Here is a 6784-nt window from a genome sequence, read left to right as displayed (position 1 = left end):
AATCTAACCATTTTAGTATTACACACTTAAAATGCAATAGTATTAGAGTTTACATGCTACACATTATATTGTACTCACCCAAACCTATAGTGTCATGTCTTTTGGAAAAGCACAAAAAAGAAAATAAATTGAGGGTTTAAATACATAAAATATAAACTCTATATCATTACAACTGAAGTTAGCTTTCATTCAAAAGCTTTTACAAACAGAAAGCTACTAAATTTCTTAAGGTCAATCTACATGCACAGCCAATTCATTTTATGAAGTTAAACTACTGGAAACTGGTACAATAGAAGTGCAAACTACTTAAGATATAAATGTGTTCTTTTTTCATATACAAATCACATAAATAACAGACATGACTCTTGCATTAAAATCTGACAAAAGGCTTTGAAGAAAACAAACATACAGATTCCTTCAAGCTGGGGGCAAAGAGACATTAAATGGACTAACTTTCCTCATTTTCTAATCCTATTACTTAAATATTGAATATTCCTGTGTACTTGTTTTAAAACCTAAATATACAGTACTATATTTACTTGTTACATCTCACAGACTGACCTCTTGACCAATTTGAGATTGTTATTTTAATGAAATTTGGAAGATTTAATAAATATTACAAATTGTTTATATACTAAAAGCCAGTTTTTCTTTTTTTTTTTTGAAGTGTTTTTACTAAAGATTTATCTGAATATAAATATTTTTACTTGTCTGAGTGCAAACTAATTTTAAATTAAGATTATAAACACATCTTTGTCTAAAAAAGATGTCAAATTTCATTTGTTTATGCCTTTTTTATTCTAAGGTATAGACAGCACATTTTAACAGCAGATAAATATTTAAATCAACTAGAAAAAATATCTAGCACAAGCTTTGAATAATATTAAATTAGGCCAATGAAAACTAAAGTTTTGCATGAATATTAGATGTTAAAATTTGAAATTTATATCTGAGCAATTCAACTGAAGTAACTAGTCATCCAAGGTTCTACAACATGTAGGGATCTAATTGTTTCTGAACACATTCAATGTTAGATTCAATATTTCAGTGAGTGCAATAAGAAAACATATTTGCATTTTAACAAATTTCTACTTACATCTTTCCTGTAAATATAAGCTGCTATACCTGCTGCAAGTTCCACAGCAAATATGAGGAAAAGCAAAACAGCAAACTATGAATAAAAGAAAATATTTACTATCTAAATCTGTGTAATTATATTGAGAATGTTCCATAGAAAAAAGTATTGACATCAACTAAAAAAATCATAAAATGTACAAAGACACCATTCTTCATTTCAGAAGAATATTTATTCCAAAGCAAATAGTTTATATTCATACAATATACTTAACTTGTTGTAAAGAAATAAGTTTAATTATCACTTGAAAATGAAAAATCTCAGAGTTTGCTTCTCACACAAGTAGTTCGTAGACAACTACACATGCAACATTACGCATTAAAAACTAAATTATTACAAGCACTAAAACGAACAACTGATTTTATCCATCATTCAAGAACCTTAAGATCGATTTGATATACATACATGACAAACTTTTGTTACTGACTTAACTGGTGATTTGAAAGTATTTACACTGATGTATACAAGGTAGTTTGTGACATAAGAATGCACAAGCTTTTAAAAAAGAAATGTGTTACAACATACTTATTTTTAAAGAGTTTAAAAACATTACACAGAACATTATAAAAAAGTCTCAAATCATTGCACAAGTTTTTGCGCTTCCTACAGGATAACTCAATTTAGAAATGCACATATTTTGCAAGGTGGTATTTATTTTTTGTTAGTTATACGATTGTATTTTTTTGTATCTTATGCTTAGATGAGCACTTAAGTTGTACATGATACCAACTTACATCATATTAATTTTAGCACTATTCTGATGGCAAGAGAAAATTACTGACTGAAATCTGAGTACAAGCATGTTTAATACTGGAATTAAACATGAAAGTGATTTTATTGTAAATAATACTTATCATGTAACTTTAATCAGTTTTGTTTAAAGAAGGAAACAAATTGATTACTAATCTAGACACTTTAATAGAGTTTCAGACTGCTATTGTTGGAAAGTTGGTTAGATGTTACATTAAACTGACTGAAAAGCTAGGTTCAGGTGGTTTTTTTTTATCCTTAGTTCCTGGTGTTTAGGTTATACTGTTAAGCCAGAAGTTTGGAGTTTATCATTTGTGTGTTATCTAAAGTCTGATGTTTATCATTTTCAAATTGCAAGTTTAAATTTACTTATCTTGCTAATGTTCTAATGGTGTTTTTAAAAAAATGTTAGCATTGGTTAAAATTTAAAGAAAGAAAGTGTTAGCTTTAACGTTAGTCAGGATGAGGTATATTGTTAATATTAAACCCAATCTGTAAAGTAGCTTTAGCCTTTTTATGTTTCTAAAACTTAAATACTACATATACAGTGAGTAACACCTGGAAATAAATTATCCTTTGCTAACTTAGCTACAAATTGAACAAAGTTAAAAATACTCAAAATTAACTTGTTTGAGAGAGCAAAGTCAATTTTCCTACACAAATACTTACCTCATCTTATATTTTTTTATCCAATTAATGCTGCCTTATATATACTTAAGTTCTTTTTTGAGTAACAGTAACCTTGACATTCTTACTTAATAGAACCTCCCACATATACAGTAGAATGTTATACTCTATAAACTGCTAGCTCCATAGACCTTATTTCATATAGAGAAAACTGGAATTCCTGATAGGAGTTGAAGAGGACCCGAGATAAACAAGATTGTGTTGAAGCCTGAATAGACTTCACAAGCTTGATCAGCCAACCTACATGTAGCTCTTAGAAACAAACTGGGTGTGACAGGAAGCAAGGGAGTTAGAAGTCAGTGAATGTTATGATTGAAAACTGAATAGTCACTAGTTCCATCATTTTTGGGGACAACTTACAACTGGGAACAAAAACCTCATTTTTAAACCTACAAAGATTTGGCTAAATTTAAGGAACAAGTAAGAGAGGTGAAGGAGGGAATGGTTACAAGTATAGAAGCAATGGAAGATTTTGACAGGTAAATGGCCAGAGAAAATATGGTAGAATGAAGGAGCTGGGATAATTCAAACAAGAGTTGAAGGGCTATGAGATACCTTCAAGAATGAACCAACACAAGGATGCCATACAAGTTTAATGATTTAACTCGCATGCCAGGAGGGCATCCATTTCTAAAAGGTACCACTACAGAAGTCAAGTGTGAAAGAAAAAAACTGAAGGAGTGAAATGGGCCAACACAGACAACAAAAGGGAACAGCTATCACTTGAAGTCTCCCTCAGGAGAATGATGGATAATCATTGACTAAAGATGTAGACTGATATTAAATGAAGGCAGAGGAACTGTGCCTAAGAAAAAGGGACTGAGGTATCAGGATTAAAACCTGAGAACAGAATTAAGGAATTCAACTGTTGAAAATCCAAATAAACTATTTAAAACCTGATAGGCCAAAACACATTCTTCAGGAAAGCAAATGGGAACTCAAAATGTTACTGGTCAGCAAAACATGTGGCAGAATGTAAACTTGTGATACAAAGTCTAGAAAACCTACTGAAGGTTTAGGAGGATGAACTACAGCTAAATACAAAATTCTGAACAGCAAAAGAAGGAGGCAGGATAAAACCTACTCCTAAATCTTTCTCCTCCTATTCAGCATTCCCACAATGAGAAAGAACTGGTTGAGAGTGAAGAAAGCCTAAGCCTGCAGGAACAATTCAATTTCAAATGTAGATGAGATTCAAAACAAGTTTTTCTAATAACCTTACACCCACGGGTACAGTAACAGAAGGTTGAACTATGATATTGGTAGCAGTTGAAGTTGTTGTAATAAACTGTAAATTCATCACTTAATCGAGTGGATAAGTACTCCAAAAAGATAAAACTTTGGACAATTAGATTGTCAAAAAATAAATTCAACTTGTACTGAACTGCTGCTAGATTATAGAAATCAAATATTTATGTTCAAAGGCAACAATAATTCACATAATTTGAAAACAGTTCACTGAGCAAAAATCTCTAGATAATTTATTGTCATACCAAGAAATAGACTAGTTCAAAATGAAGACAAATGTGCCAGAAGTGTGTTTTACTCCTACTGAAGGTTGGTCACATGCTACAGTGTAGCTGTGATTTGGAGAGCTATATTTTGACTTTTTTTCTCACGCTTCATGTAGTAAGAAAATCCACACACAGACATTTGACTGTTTACTCTGGCAGTGCAGTAGTTTAATGTGATATATAATGAAGAAAAACACTTTCATGAGTGGTTAAATTCTTTACAAGTGCAAATAAAGAGTTTAATTAACATGACATTTCAAGAAATGAATTTTAAATTCATTAAAGTAGTTTAATACTGACAGTTGGAGATCTTGATGAACAAACTACACTGAAACTTACAATTTAAAGAAACCATACTGGAAAGACTAACAAGTCGAGTTCAGGCTATTTTCATTACAGAAAGGTGATCTGACCAATTTAGGTAATAAAGTGCTCTATTAAACTGTATATTAAAAAAACCACTGGCTATGTCTCAAGATAACATTTCAAATTTCACTAATACTTGTACTTACTGTTGTATGCATTTGTTATTTCAAAAATACTTATCACTTGAAACAGAAGTTCATTGTCAGTAGGTAATAAAAACAATAATGCTATTGTTTCTTTTGTACAGTACCGAGAGGTGTTACTAGATTAAAAAATTATGCAATGTTATAAAACCAGCAGCCAATAGTTCACACCGTATGAACTAAGTTTGCATTAATTTAGTTTTCCTATTTAAGAAGCTACATATACAAGTTACTTTAAATACTAAGTGTTACTTTTAACTTCATATAGTTCATAAAACTAATATGAAATAGGGTTAAAGGCAGTACATGTTCCGAGAAAAGAAAATCCTTATCACTTCATTTTTCCAATTATACAATTTAACTTTTCACTTGTAACAGCTTTCATAAACTATCTAATCTCAGAGTAAAGTGCAGTCACATGATTGTGTAACTTCTGAAGCAACTATTAGGATAAGGTACCAATTCAAGCTAATCCAATTACAGTTCAAGTATTACAAGACATTTTACATTAAGAATGTACTACTGTATGGACAATAAGATAAAATTAATTGCAAGAAAAAAATGGCCAAGGTCGTAAAATTAAAATGTAAATATTTTAGTGTTATAAATTACATGTGATTATGTACAACAATTCTAGTTTATAGGTCTCTCCTTCCTCTCTCACACACAGTACTTACATTAAGATTGTACACCAAACTGAAACCAAAACCAATTCAAATGCGACAAGTTAAGTTTTTCACTACTTCCCTCATGTTTACTGCAGTTACTACTGTTTTTAAAACAGCAGCAATAGGTTATCCTAGTTATGTTCAAACCATGAAGATAGATTCTATGAATTTTAAAGTTCTTGTACAAACAAGCTGAGAGTAATGGACAAACACTTAAGCTGTTGTGCCATTAGTTTTTATAGAGAACAGATGCAAAGAAATATGCAATAAGAGACTAAAAAGATAAACAAATAAAACTGAGTAGAAATTTGCACAAACAAAAATAAATCTAATGGCAAACATGTTCAAAATTCAAAAAGCTCAGTTAAACTTTATAATAAGTAGTTAATGCAATGAATAATTACTTTCGTAACTTCAACTATATGGTTGAATTTCAGTATGCTACCATTTCCCGAAACATTCTATTCTATTCATTTGTAATTACATTAAAACCCTTCAGAGTATGCGAGAACTTTCCATATCAATTTCTGAAAACAGTAATGTTTTTGAAAAACCATCTGTTTCAATTTACTGGTTGGGTTATGTCAGTTTCTGAAAGTACATTTTGATAACTATCAACAACACTAACTAAGACTAGGACAAGTGCATTTATTTTGTTTTAACAGGTATTTTGAACTATATGTAGTAACCTTAATGTTTATAAAAATCCATTCTCTCAATTTTAAGATATCCACTAGTTAGAAAATGAAGAAACTGATAATCATAAATACACACATTACCTTTGTACTCTATAGCTTCTATTAATACAGAGTTACACTTACTGTCATAAGCATGCAGTAATTCTCTTTCCAGGCACCACAACATCCGAGGAAGGAAAGGACAAAAACAATGGAACCAATTGTAATAAGTATGGTAGGTGAAGTTGTATTCTTGTCAACCAAGAAATCCGCATACTTTGAGAGGTTTTTTTAACGACAATGCTCCGATAATTATGAGACCAATGCCAGAAATCTGAAAAACAGTTGTGCAATATTATAAACAAGTGTAAAGAAAACTACAACAAATGTTTATCTACCAAATAATAACAGATTATGCTTATGACTTTCCAAGAAAGAATCAGGTGCACCATGCTATAGAAAACTGCAATATAAAGGACACACACATACTAATTGTTATATATATTAGTTATCTTTGAAAGAGGAAAGGAGGTGTTAGAACCAATAATTAATAGTTTAGAAAAATGGTTCGAAACATCAGATAATCTGGAAAATTAAGATATCCATTTTCAAACAAGATGTGGGAAAAATAATGTAAGAGGTCAATATAACAGTTAATTTGTTTACCATTAAGTTGCATTAAATTCTTAGAAAATATAGTGGAATTATAATTATCTAGTTAAAATACCAGGAATTATTGGAAGATATTGTATGAAAAATAAAAGATATAAATTTTAACATTTTGTACTTCAAGTGTTAAACGAAATCTTCCAGCAATTATTAGAACAAAGCTAATTAATGGAAG

General features: G+C 30.3%; 1 long non-coding RNA gene across 1 annotated transcript; it reads right to left on the bottom strand.

The window, feature by feature from the left end:
• Positions 1-1085: 1085 nt before the first annotated feature.
• Positions 1086-6259, bottom strand: LOC143244183 (uncharacterized). The gene is made up of 2 exons (XR_013024940.1): positions 6085-6259; positions 1086-1171 (listed from the first exon to the last, which is right to left on the bottom strand). It is a non-coding gene; the product is annotated as an uncharacterized LOC143244183 (long non-coding RNA).
• Positions 6260-6784: the final 525 nt, after the last annotated feature.

This window comes from Tachypleus tridentatus, chromosome 1, assembly GCF_004210375.1.
Source record: "Tachypleus tridentatus isolate NWPU-2018 chromosome 1, ASM421037v1, whole genome shotgun sequence".
Classification (NCBI taxonomy): Eukaryota; Metazoa; Arthropoda; class Merostomata; order Xiphosura; family Limulidae; genus Tachypleus; species Tachypleus tridentatus.
Note: the sequence above shows the minus strand (reverse complement) of the source record. Positions and strands in the feature narration are given on the sequence as shown.